Below are 14468 nucleotides of genomic sequence, written 5' to 3' on the forward strand. Positions count from 1 at the left end.
CAGTTGTGTAAGGGGAAAGACCCAAATTTAAATCCTGATTCAAGCACCTAAACCAGTGCAATTTTTGCAAAGTACTTAGCTTCTCCGAGCTTTAGTTTCCTTATGTGGAAGGCTATGTCAGCCCCTTTGTTGCACTAGTGAGAACTGGGTAAATCACCATGTATATTTGCTGTATACTAGGTTTTTAGTGAGTGCTAGGCCATTCCCTCCAATTCTTATCTCATAGTTTTACATCTTTACATTGATTTCTGTGTTAAATTTTTTTCTAAGTTCCCATTCACCTTCTAAGCTGTTTAGTTGCTGGAATTCTCCATGATTGACTATGTCTTTCTTGCTTTCTTTGCCTGCTATAGAAGTTTTCTCTCTACCCATGATTTTAATTATGATTTTCTTTCTCCAAGAGGTAATATCAGTATAAGAACTGTTTATATTAATGCCAGAGAACATTGTGAAACTGCATTGATTTTCAACATATGGATGATTGAATCTCACTGTTGTAGGCTTCCTATGTATAAGGTATTATGTCCTGAGACTAAAAATTATGAATGAAATCTAGACGTTTGAAGGAATCTGGTTGTCAATAAAAAATAAAAACAGAATAATAAATATATAACCTATAAGTAATTATATTATAAAATTTAAATGCTTTTAAGATAAAAAAATTTAAATAATGAAAATAGAATGATACAGGTAAAACAGAGATGCATAGAGCATGTTATGTGACATTAGAAGGAGTCATTACTTATGGCCAGGGAAATCTTTGTAAAAAAAGATGCATTTACTGTGGATCTTGAAGGAGGAGAATTTCAAGAGGAAAATCATGTGCAAAATTGGTTATTTGGTGATCTAGCTTAATTTTAACCAAAGCAGGTAAAAGGGGTAGAGCAGCGATCTAAAGGGAACAAAACAAACCAGCTTATGTTCCTCATGTTTCTCTCTTTTAGGTGGAAAATTTTTGTAGGGCAAAGAGTTGTGAGAAAAGGCATTCTTTTCTCCATTTGAGTTACTCAATTTAATTAAGAAATTACCTCTTATTGAGACTAGCCAAGGAGTTGGTTTAATGGAAACCACTCAGAGATAAGGGTGAATAATAATTATGATCATCTCTCATCTTGTGACGTGGAAACAGCGGAGCCTTGAAGCCTAGCTGCAGACAGGAGACAGATGCCTAGAACCTTGACTTTGGAGACCTTGTTAGAGGAAGACACAAGTCTAGGTTGTACTATGTTTTGTTTGGAATTTGTAAAATGATTGCCTATTGAGCAGTAGTCAGAATTGATTTGAGTAAGAATACTTCATCTGTAATTTATTGATTTGTATGGTGCTTTGAACAAAATAGTAATGCAAGTTGTATTTGTGAAGGGCAAGATCTCTAGATCCAGGAAATCTGCACTCACAGCTGTGTGACTGGGGATCTCGATTTGTGAATAAAATGAAAGAATGTTAATTCTCACTAGAGCTGAGGAGATCAAAGGTTCAAGTACAGATGAACCCAGTTTAAAACTGTTAAGCGTTTCCATTTATGTCAGTTATTCAAGGGCATAACATTAAACCACCCAACAAATTAGCAAACACATGGTATAGTGTCACAAGAAAGCAGGGATTGTTCTCATTCTGTGGAGAAAGCTAGGAGGTCATTACTGAGTTCATAACTTAGGTGGTTTAGATAATAGTTTATAAACGATGACTCTCTCTCCTCCAAAACAGTGTTTTTCAAACTATATTTCAGCTCCTTATGGGGAATATGCAATCAATTTAGAGTTGTCACCAAGATTTTTTTTCCTAAATGAAACAGAAGAAGTAGAATAGACTAGAGTACAATAGAAAAATACATAGCTGTAGCTCATGTAGTAAGGAAACACACTTTTAAAAAAAATTTGAGAGAGCATGAGCACGGGGAGGGGCAGAGAGAGAGGGAAGAGCAGACTCCCCACTGAGCAGGGACCCAGATGAAGACATGGGGCTCGATCCCGGGACCTTGGGATCACGACCCAAGCCGAGGCAGACCCTCAACTGACTGAGCCACCCAGGCACCCGGAAACAAACTTCTTAACGTTAAGTTTAATGTCCTTTATCTGTATACACATGTGCGCGCACACACACATACTTTAACAAGTACTAGCTAGAAATATCAAATGTATTTCTTCAGGTGGCTTGCAGTCAGTATTTGAAAAACTTTGCTCTAGAGAATTGTTACTGATGAATTACACTCTCAAATCTTTCCTCTTATAAGCCTTACATTCTATGTTCTTATCTGCCTACTAGACATTTTCTCGGGGTTGTTTAGCTTTTATCTTAAATTGATATTCCTAAAACTGAACTCTCTGTACCTCAAACTATTTTATTCTAAATTTATATTTCTATTTACTTTCTATAGTCCTAGTTACTCTTGGTCAAGCCCTTAGTAATTTTCAACTCTTGCCTCTCTTCATCTTTAATCAGTGAGGAGGTATAGAGGGTGTGGAACTAACATTAATTAAGTACCTGATATTTATTAGGCAACTTGCCAAATATTTTATATATTTTGCTTTATGTAATTCTCAAAATACCCTTATATACAAATGAAGCTCAAAGAGGTTGAGTAACCAGCTCAAGGTCACATGGATTATTTATGTAGAGCAGCTCTTTTAGCTTTGTCAGCTTAGGTCTCTGACTCCAAATCCAAATGCCTTGTTATGTCCTGCCACCTTCCCAAATGCACTCTTTAAAATTGTTTCCACAGGAGGTCAGAAGTGATGTTAGAGCAGTAACAGTACAGAATAATAATCACTACATGATCTTCGATTGCTATCAGGGCCCATATGGCTGGGAAGGACTCGAGAGCTCTAAACTGTTATTTTACAGAAGACATAATTAAGACACAGAAATGTTAAGTGACTTGACTGAAGCCATAGGCTAATTTGTGGCAGATCCTTGGCCAGAATTCAGGTCTTGATTTTATAACAGTATTCTTTTTTATCTCTTACTAGCCTCAGGAGCTAGAACAAAGGGTGAAAAGGCAAAAACAGAATCTATATGGCAAAGAGTTCTTGAACACCCCAAGGTATCAGAGTCTTTAGATGAAATTGACTTATCAAATCCTTAGGATCAGAAATCTTTTGAGATTTTCTTCTGAATCACCAGGGGTCAATATACTTTTAAAAGCCCTTTAATAGCCAATGCTTTGTGTGTGGTTTGAATGGAAGTCTTTCAAAGGAGGAGAATAAAGTTGTTATGAGAGAGGCAGAAATTTTATCACTGGGTCTCCTGGTGAGTTAATGATTTCAAGTATAAGAGAAACAGATTCAGTGAGGCTTGTTTTTGTCTTCCTGTCAGGGCTTCGGCTGACCAAGCTAGGGTGGGGTTTAAGACAGTCAAGCTCAAGATTGTAGAAACAGCAAGTTGGTTTTATATGCCTGCTCTTCATCCATTTTTGTCTCCCGATAAACTCAGTTATCCCAACATTGATCCCCTGACTCACTCATTCATCTCAGCTTTGGGTAGGTCTGTTATGGTCTTTATTATGTTTTTAGTTTGGCCCAGTTCAAGATAAGGTTTCCTTCACTTCCATTTTTCTTTTCCCACTCCCAATAAAACCATGTTTACATTCCTAGAAATGTGCTTTTTGTTTGTTCTTCACTGAGCATTAGATTTTTATTTGAGATTTCTGGCAGTTTGGCAGGTAATAGTTGGCAGTTTGGCAGGTAATAGTTGGCAGTGGTTTAACAGTGTCTAAAGATTTTATGTATTTATTTTAGAGAGAGAGTGGGTGCACACGCCCAAGTGCAGAGGGAGAGAGAGAATCTCAAGCAGACTCCCTGCTGAGCACGGAGCCCCACATGTGGCTTGATCTCAGGACCCTGAGATCATGACCTGAACCAAAATCAAGAGTCACATGCTCAACTGATTGAGCCACTTAGTGCCCTTAAACTATGTCTTTAATATTGGGCTTCTATTGTTCTTGAAACAGAAGTGTATCAAAAGTAGAATCTTTATTTGAACACATTGTTTATATGATAGAAATGACTTAGAAATGCAAAAGGATTTTGGATTATTGATGGATTTGCCTGAGTTTTCAGATTAAAGACATACACTGTAAAAAGGTAGAAGTATAGTTTGTGGTTTAAAATCATTGATCATTTCAGAAAGATAGACCTCTAGATATTTAAGACCATGAATAATTTTATCGGGTAAGAGGTCCCATTAATATTCTGAATCAGTATTTGTTTTTATTTAGAAGGAAAACAACATTCCAAAATAAACGGGGAAATGAAATTCTGCTCTATATTATGTATGTCAGGGTTTTTCTTACCTTTGTGCTTTATACTTGGCACCAATCCCTTCTCCCTTCCATCCTCAATTCCCACTTAACCGGCTCCTCTTTAAATCCTACCTGGTTAAACAATGTTAAGTTACCAAGAGTCCTTGTCAAATCCTGAGGACAGAAGTTCTAGGAGATGTTCTTCTGGATCATTCTGAATTAACATACCTCTAAAAGCCCATCTTTATTGATTAAATGCTATGTGAACTTACTTGAATTTAATTCCATCCAGAAAAGAGAATAGTTAAGATTCCCGGCTGCACCATGAAAATTTTGCACTATGCCACACATATAGCCCAGCATTCTCAGAACTCCTAAACTTAAGTCTACGCAGCTTAGTATTTAATTTTTCTCTAATTGTTTTGAAGTTATTTCTTATATCCACATTTAGGCAAAAATCTATATGTACTTAAGTGTTCATGTAAGTCACTGCTGGGCACTGGGGGAGGATTTTTTTTTTTAATGGAGAAATCATTACTGATCTGAAATCATTGACTCATCCATTCACCAGACAATCACTTAGCATTTTCTGTGGGATAGGCTCTGTGTTAGGTACTGGGGATATTAAGTTAATCAAGGTCACTTGGCTGTAATCAACAGGAAACTTGACCAACAGGTGCTTAAACCAGGGTCGGTTAACTTTTTCTATAAAGGGTCAGTTAGTAAATATTTAAGGCTTTTCCATATGGTCTTTATTGCAACTACTCAGCCGTTGTAAGAGCAGCCCGAGACCATGTGTAAGTGAAGGGGCATGACTGTATTCCAATAAACCTTTATTTACAAAAAACAAGACATGGGCCCCATTTGGCCCAAGGCCATAGTTTGCTTGTTTAAACAAATGGGACTTTATTATTCTTAGCTGGGATACCCCCAGATAGCAATTATTGTATTAGAGGCTCAATTCAGGTTAGTTCCACTGTCCCTGAAATTTTTTGGCTTTTTCCCTATGGTTGCAAGATGACTGCTCTTCTCCAGCTTTCAGGAGGACACTTCAGGCAGAATTTTTTTAACAGGGAAAGGAAAAGGGCTATGTCACTGAAGAATATTAATAGAAGTCCTCATGGCAGACTTGCATGTCTCATGGGCCATAACTCCTGGATAAAAGGAAAGCTAGCAACACAAGCATTAAACTTTCCAATCTGTATTGGGAGATGTGGCAAAGGAGAAGATTTTGCAGATGGCTTTGGGGGAAGCTAGCATCTGCCACGAATATGGTAGACAGGATAATTCCTGTCCTTAAGGAGCTAATAATTTGCTAGGGAAGATGAACAATAAACAGGTAATTCTACAGATACGTACAATGAGAAGGGTCGGTATAGATTCTTATAGGAGCAGACAGAAAGGGCATAGCATAGCCGTGTGTGGGGATTAGGTTTTGGGGGATGTCAGGGAAGCCACATCTAATTTAAGTTATCAAGGAGAGAAATGGCATGTAGATAAAAGTACTAAATGCCATAATTGTGGTGAAAATGAGCTTATAAACATTTAGAGGGAAAAGAGATAAGGTGGAATCTCCTGGATAATATCATTTTACCTGAATATTGCTCAGACTATCAATGGGGTGAAGATTGATATAGTTAGAATGTTTTTGGGTGGTGGAGTGGAGTGAGCTGAGGTATGGAAAGAGAAAAGGAAATGGGGTAGACAGATAGGCCCAGTTCCTTCTGGTACACCAAGGGTCAGTCCTGCATTTGGACGGCATGGCCAGTAATTGCTAAGGGGGGAGGAGCAGTGCACAGCTATTACTGGACATGTCATTCCAGCCAACCGTAGCCAAGTTAGTGCATATTTGAGACACTGAGGTCAGTAAAGTCAGAGAGTACATTACACAAGTAGTATGGAAGGCAGAAGTCCAAGCAAGTTTAAAGCTAAGTTACGATGCAAGGGTATCCATTACAGGTAGGGATAAGGGCATATTTTAAGCTCCTCTAGTCCAGGGCCCAGGACTGGCTGATGAACCATGTTAAAGCTGATACTTCAGTCTGTGGGCTTCTCCCCAATGCATTAAATCAAATATTTATCTTTTATAACAGAAGACTTACAGGATGTTAGGGAAATACTAGGAAAAAAAAGCAAAAAATAAAAACTAGTGATGTGTAGACATATAAGACTACTGTCCTTTTTACACAATCCTATGCTGGTTTTGTCCATAATTTTTTATATAACAGCATTTTCCTTGATATTTGAAACTCTTTATAAACATAATTTTTAATGATCTACTGTTCCATTTCTTAGATGTACCATAACTACTTCCCTAATACTGAATATTCAGTTTTTGTGTTTTTACTGATTGACATATATAATACTTCAATAAATGTCTTATACTATACATTTTTATTAATGTTTCTGTGCCAGTTTACAAACATGGCCCTTATATTCTTTGATAATTCTCCTATCTAGAGGTAGGTTCTAGGTCCCTCCCTTTAAATCTTGGATGGAAGGGACCTAGGCCAGTTTCAGGGTGTAAGCCTTAAGAAACCAGTGGACTCCACTTCCTGTCTCTTAGGACTCTTACTCTTGGCCCCCAGACTCTATGCTGTGAGGATGCCCCAGCAGCCTGTGGAGTGGTCCATATGCAGAAGCCCACATTGGTGTTGGGAGGAATTGAGGACCTCAGAACTCAGCCCATCCCAGCTCCCAGCTGGCCCCAGCTTACCAGCCTTGGAAGTAGCTCTTCCTGCCCCAGCTGCCCCAGCTTATGCTGCACGAAGCAGAGATGAGCCCTCCCTGCAGAATCACACATTTGTGAGCTAAATATGGGTTGCTTTTGCTGTTTTTTTTTTTTAAGACCTTTATTAACGGGTGCTTGCCGTTTGTTGATTTATTTGAAAAAATCAAGTTGTAAACTTTTTATTACAAATTAAAAATGAGGTTCTTAAAAATCTCAACTTGACCAGATATGAAACAATTTAAAAACCTTTAAACGTGTATTGAGAAAAACCAGGTTTTGTTTTTTTTTTTTTTTGAACACGTTTGTCATTACCAAAAAGAGACGTCTTTAGGTAAAAATAATAAAAACCCCATGCTGCATAGATAATGCAGATAGTTCTATTTATCCGGTCAGTGGGCAAAAAGCAAGCACCTAAGGTCTTCAGCTCCAATCTTTTGTTCATTTCTTATTGCTGGAATTTCATCTTCATTTCTTCGTGTTGGATGACTAAACCGGATGATGCTAGAGATGGTAAGCCGGCATTTACTCAGCCCCGTCCTGCTCAGCCTCGGGAGCGGACGAATTCTCAGCTGGTGGATCGGCTGCTGTTGTCTCTTTGCCATCTTGTGGTTTGGGGTTTTCAGGGCGTCTGCGTCGGTAGTTGAAGTCGCAGGGGTACCGACGTTGAGGTGGCTGCTGCCTTGGGTCTCATCTCCTTGATTTTCCTTACCTTCCTCATTGCCACCCTCTCCGGGCTGTCTTTGGCGAGGAGGACCCCTGCGGAATCGTGGTCTATAACCCCCATACATGTTCTCTCTCACTGGTCTGCCTTGTTCTCCGGCACCCTGGTTGTCAGCACCTTGCATCACTTCTCCCTGCACAGGAGGGTTGGAATCCTGTGGTCGACGCCCATAGGGCCTCCTCCGTGTAGTAAGGTGGGAAGCATCGCCTGCGGGAGGGCCGGCGCGGTTGGGCCCGGCCTTCGGGAGCACTTCCGATGCCTCGTTCTTCCCCCACTCTCGCTGCTCTGGTACTTCTGCTGGGAATTGCGTGGAGGACCCCTGCGGCGTGGAGAGCGTCTCTAATGGGTACGTCTGCGGCATCTTTTCTGCCTTGCCCAGGAACTCCACCAGGGCCTGCCACATCTGCCTCCGCACCCTTTTCTGCTTCAGCCACATCAACCTCCGCAGCGTCTCCATCTCCTACACCGCGAGGGTACTTCCTGGGCCTGTTCTTCTTTATGGCGGTCTGGTGCACAAATACATCTTCCTTGGTGTCAGCCCTGTTGATGAAACCAGATCCGTTTCTTACACTGAGCCATTTTACTGTCCCCAAACCTTCGTTGCGATGCCCTTCTTGTCCCCGCCGGCAGGCGCCGCCGATGTGAGGCCGCCCGGGCCGCCGCTCCCTGCGCCGCTGCCCGTGGTGCCGGGCTTGGTGTCCGCAGCGCTGAGGGCGGGGGCGGGGGGGGGCGGCTGCTGGGTCTCGGCCTCGCTGCTCACGTTGCGGTGATGGTGACTGCGGCCGGCGGCGGCCGCTGCGGCTCCTCCGGGGGTGTGATCGTAACTAGGCCGGCGGCGGCGGCGGCGGTGGGGCTGCTCGGGGCTCTCTGGGGTCCGCTCCGGGTTGCTGTTGTTTTAAGCAGTTACGTTTTGAAAGATTTATTACACAGCAATAAATAACCAGAACACTTTCTATTTGTCTTCTTAGACTAGATTCTTGGAAAGGAAAGACTATAAGCATATACATATTTTAAAAGCTGTTGATCCATATTGCCTTGCAGACCTCAAGAAGGGCTGTATCAATATCCACCCCCATCATTAGTGTATGAGCGTGTCTGTTTCGCTGTGCACTTGCCAGCATTGAATGTATCAAAAATCACTTCTAATTTTTGAGTGTTAACTTGTTTACTTAATATATTTCTCATAGCTATTTTATGTGAACTATTTTTCTTCTTGATTTGTAGAAATCTTTTATTAGGGTAGTGTTCTTTTTATCTCTTCCTAGCCTCAGGAACTAGAACAAAGGGTGAAAAGACAAAAAACAGGTTCTATACGGCAGATCTTTCTGTACACACAAAAAAAATCATTTTGGTTAGTCCTTTAATAAAAGGATACTACCCTTTTATATTTGTGGCACATTTCCCCAGCATATTTGCTTTTAAAACTTTTATCCTTTTAATTTTGTTCATAATTTTTATGTAAATGAACTTGCCATCCAGTCTATTGTTACTTCTCTCCATGAAAGAATAAGCAGAGAAGATTAATCCTTACAGAATGGCCAGAAATAATACCTGAGGATCCTGTAGATCAGAAAACAAAGCAATCTGTAGATATCACATGTGTGGGGCAGCCAGCGGTAAGCTGCTTTCCAGAGGCACGTGCTTTTGACTGTGACTGTATCACCAGGGAAGGGCTAGTTACCTTTGGGGATTATCAACAAATAAAATTCTGCAGAAAACCCAGAAGAAAAAACATTTCCCAAGTCTATGGATTGCCTATACCTATTAACAGATGATCACGTCTATAATCTCTATGAACAGGCTAGCTCTATGAAGCAAATACTGTCTTCCTATCTAGGTATCTGCATTTTAATGTAGATAATGTAAAGAATGAGACTTAGAAGCTCAAGTGTTTATTAACATTTTATATATGTCTTTAAAATTGTAAACTTAGTGTGTAAAAGTTAAAATTCTCAAAGAAGAAATTCTACATTTCCAGACACATAGCTATGAACATTTTGGTGAATTGGTCTTATTTCCTAAGCATTTTTAATGTTTGGATTTTTTTTGCGTAAACAATGTATCCTGCACTTTTCAGTTAAAGGGAAGTGCTTTCATTGAATATTATCTAAAACTATCCGTAAACATTTTAACAACTACATAATATAATATTGTATATTCATTTTGTAGCCTATTTAGCTTTTTTCTATTTTTGTCACTGTTACAGGTAATCTTGTGATGAACATCTTTGTGCTTTTCCTGCACTTTTTCTTAGGTGAATTCCAGCAGTTAAAGCACGTGAAGTTTAAGTCTCATGTGTATGACAAATATTTACTTTCTCAGAAATGCTGTTTTCCATAAGTCTAATTTTGCCTGGCTCGTTCAATTTCTGGTTTAGTTTTAAAGGGCTATAGGTTGATGTGTCATTGCTAGCCTCAGACTTTATCAGAAGGAAGGCTGGAAGAGAAGGGTAAGCATGGCAGTGGCCCAGAGGATGGGTTTCAGATGAAACTGCCTTCCGAATATTCTGGTGCTTGGAGGGTTGTGGAACCTGAGGGTTTATTCAATGACCTCCCAAAGCTTCCTTATACCAGGTAGTAATTTAGCTGGCTTATACTATGAACATATGGGCTCTTCAGAAGCAACAAGGTTTCTACTGAAGACAGGCATAAATGAGCCTGTGGACCTTGTTGGCACGATGAATCAGCCTTTACAGCTCCATGCCTGCCAGGCTCGTGCTGATATATTGGAAGCCCTGTGTCCCTGTAGGTGTCTGTGGGAAGACATACGGGATGGATGGCCAGCTACAGATAATGCGTCCATGCTCACAGAGGAAAATCTGCTTTACAGGAGCTGCTGAAGGGAAAATTTATTTTAGGCAAAAATTTACTTTGTAAATTACATTGAACATTGTGGAATTAGCCAAATTTGGAAATTCTCTTTTTCAAGTTCCTACTTGGTTTGGCAGCAAGTTTCTTTTTTCTCATTGTATAGCTATTCTTAATCTTCACTGTGGACCAGAATCACCCACGGAGCTTATGAAAATGTGTACTCAGGCCTTAGCCCTAGAGACTGATTCATTAGGTTAGGAGTTGGGGCCCAGAAATCTGCCCCTTTTGGGTGATGCTGATGCAGCTGGTGGTTTGACTGCAGGTAGGGAAACAATCATCTGCGGCTGCCAGTGATAGCCAATTTTGTTACCCAAATCACCCTTCTAAAAAGGATTGTTGCCCTAGCCATTAGGAGTGCCATCCGCAAATAGCCTTCAGCTCTGCAACCCTTTAGAGATTGCCTCAGCTGCAGAAAACTGCCTCTCCCATGTGCCTCTTCTCACATCCGGTGACTCCAGCCAGGAGTACAAAGGCCAATTCATCTGGTCATAGGCCAATCTGATGGGCCATTTAGCTCTGGAGCACCTTATGGCAGCAGCTGAGGTGTTGGGCCTCACTTCACAGCTCAACATCCATCAGAATTAATCCAGAGGGCACGTTCTAATAAATTTCTTGCACATTAGGGGCACCTGGGTGGCTCAGGTAGTGATTCCAGGGTCCTGGGATCCAGCCCCGCATCGGGCTTTCTGCTCATCGGGAGAATCTGCTCCCTCTCCCTCTGCTTGTGTGTACTCTCTCTTGCTCATTCTCTCTCAAATAAAATTTAAAAAATCTTACACGTTAGACACTTAGAGTTGGCTTAATAGAGACCTTGATTGTAAACAGGTGTTCATCCAGGCTCTGTCCTCCAGACAGAAAAGAGGGCTCATTGAGATACCCTCCACTCTGTAGCCTCATTGTCACACCTCCCCCCGACCCCAACCTCTGCCACTTTGCCCTCTGCCATATGCTACATCTTGTCCTTTACCTTCTGCAGACTTCTCTTTTCACTACCCAAGGTTTATCCTTGGTTCATTCACTACTAATTCAACAAAACTTTGTTAAATAAATTTTAATTTTAATCAGAATTTTCCTGCTTGAAAATATTATAGTCTGGAAGAAATACAGAGTACCCAATGAGATTTGTTCCAAGATTCCCTCCTCTCTAAAGAGACCATGGTTTATAACTCACTCTCCGAATTTATGATATGCATCACAAAGTGAACTGTTACAAGTCTTGAGTCTACTTGTTCTTTCCTTAGCTCCATCTTTTACCCATCTGTCCATCCTCACCCACCCCACCTACCATCCATCATCCAGGATGCAAGTTGGAACAATGATTAAGAACAGAGACTTCAGTGTCAAACCAACCTGAGATAGATAAGACCTCAATAACAATTGAGCTAATATTTATAGAGCATTTATTCTCTACCATGCACTGTTGATTTAATCCTCACACGGTTCTATGGGATGAATACTATTCACACTACAGATGAAAAACTGAGGCACAGAGAGATTAAGTAATTTATAGGTCACATCGCTAGTAAGTCGCAGAGTTGAGATTCAAACCCAGTTGTCAATAACTGTTAAGCTATCAAATATCATTGATAGTATTTTTTATTAATAATTATGGAATCACCATCATTATTGTTAGTATGTGGAAAGAAACTACCCTTTTATCAAACATCTCCCAGTACTCTCATGAAACATTCTTAATTTGGAAAGTCAGTGACTGAGGTCCAGTCTAACAATATGCATTTGTTGCTTAGCAGTACATTTGGCCTGATTCCAAGAGTGTTGGACATGGGGTGATGCTTCAGCAGGCTTCATTCACATCGCCCAAATTATTAAGGTTGTTATTCTGAGAAACATACAGATTTTTATAGAACTGTCTGTTTCTCTGAAGCTCTGTCCATTTTGACACCGATTGCTCTCTGCAGATTATCTGTAATTGGTCTTCCATCCAACACCTAAACATTACTGGGAAATAGGTGATGGACTGGAGTTTCAGCAATGCTTATAATAAAAACATACTTTAGAACTCCTTCAATGGCTCCTCCTGGTTTATGTTTTCATTCTCTTAGCCCATGTCCTTATTTACACCAGGCCTGGAAAAAGGGAGAAAAGCCAAATTCTGAAGGAAAACTTTGGAAATGGGATAAATTCCATCTGCTTCAGCAAAAGGAAGCAGCTGTATTCAAGCAAAGTAAATGATAAAAACTGGATTGCCCTTCCTTGCTAAAGACCAAAAGAGCTTCAAGATGTTTAGGACAAAAATGGAATTATTTTTTTATTTTAATTTCAGTGTAGCTTAAGGCATTCTCTGAAATGCAGATATTTTTAACTTTAATTATCCTCCCATAGAACCAGGATAAAATGATCTTTTAAAAAAGTAACCTTTAGGGGCGCCGGGGTGGTTAAGTGTCTGCCTTCTGCTCAGATCATGATCCCAGGGTCTTGGGATCGAGCCCCACATCAGGCTCCCTGCTCCGTGGGAAGCCTGCTTGTCCCTCTCCCACTCCCCCTGCTTGTTTTCCCTCTCTCTCTGTATCTCTCTCTGTCAAATAAATAAAATCTTAAAAAAAAAAAAGTAACCCTTAAAAGTATGTAGAGAGGAGAGAAGATAAAAATGATTGGATGATTTTTATCTTTTTATTAGAAGCGAAAAAAGTACCTCATCAATAAGTGCTAGAATCATCATCATTATAATGAACAATTGCCAATTACTGAAGGTTTACTGTGTGCCAGTCACTGGGGTACACAGATTATCTCTTACTAACTCATGGCCATATCTCAACACCACTAACATCTGATTTGGCTTTGCACAATATGATTCTTTGCTCTCCTTCTATTGAAAATGTCATTGTTACCAGTTAATTTCCAATTAAGCAGTTCACATATTAATCTATTCATTTATTAAAGAATTGTTGAGCATCTAGTATGCACTAGCACTGTATGAAGTGCTTGTAGCCCCCTAGGGGAGATGGACGTACTCATAAAGAATCACAATGCAATGAGATCCATGCTTGAATGTGGGCACTCTCCAAAAGGAGGGAGTGGTCATTGCTGCTTAGGAAAAGATTTCATGTGGGTAAAGGACGCCTCATGGAAGAGGAGGAGGAGGAGGAGGAAATGCTGAGTTAGTCTTCAATGAGCAGAAGTTTTCTAGCTTTTGCTCAGAGCTGCATTTTCTTACTGTGCTTCATGGGCCTTGAACACTCCTCAGACATGTTTCTGGGTATGTGTCCAGTCCATGCTCACAGTGGTAAGTCATGTTTGTATGGCATGTTTGTATGGTTCCATCTCATTACCACAGTTAATTGGGCCAAGGATGAATGTCTAACCTTGGCTGCACCAATAAGATGCTCTCTTTTTTAGGCTTTTAGTAGACAGAGGCCATTGTTGGGGGTAGAGAACACTGGAGTCAAAAGATAAAGACTAAAATAATTTTAGATTTAATTTTCCTGTCTGCTTTCACAAACTATTAAGATGGGCTCTGGGATATTTTAGCTTGACCCAAATAAATCAACAAATGAATTGATCATAGGGTGCTAAGATAAAGAGTATGGGATTTGGCAAGGGAAGTGAAGATAATTGGAAGCCACTTTGGATGGTGTAGTTAGGGGATGGAAGCCACTTTAGTTGGTATGGTTAGGGAAGACCTCTCCGAGGAGGTGGTATTTCAGTTGGGGTCCGAAAGGTGAGCATAAACAGGCTATCGGGGTGCCTGGGTGGCTCAGTTGTTGAGCGTCTGCCTTCGGCTCAGGTCATGATCCCAGGGTCTTGGGATTGAGCCCCACATTGGGCTCCCTGCTTAGTGGGAAGCCTGCTTCTCCTTCTCCCACTCCCCCTGCTTGTGTTTCCTCTCTCACTGTGTCTCTCTCTGTCAAATAAAGTCTTTAAAAAAAATAGGCTATCAAAGAATGA

General features: G+C 40.5%; 1 pseudogene; it reads right to left on the bottom strand.

Annotated features, from left to right (window-relative positions):
- Positions 1 to 7286: 7286 nt before the first annotated feature.
- Positions 7287 to 11828, bottom strand: LOC118007519 (annotated as a pseudogene).
- Between the last annotated feature and the right edge of the window lie 2640 nt (positions 11829 to 14468).

The sequence above is a fragment of the Mirounga leonina genome, unplaced genomic scaffold (assembly GCF_011800145.1).
Source record: "Mirounga leonina isolate KUSES-001 unplaced genomic scaffold, KU_Mleo_1.0 Mir_125, whole genome shotgun sequence".
Lineage (NCBI taxonomy): Eukaryota > Metazoa > Chordata > Mammalia > Carnivora > Phocidae > Mirounga > Mirounga leonina.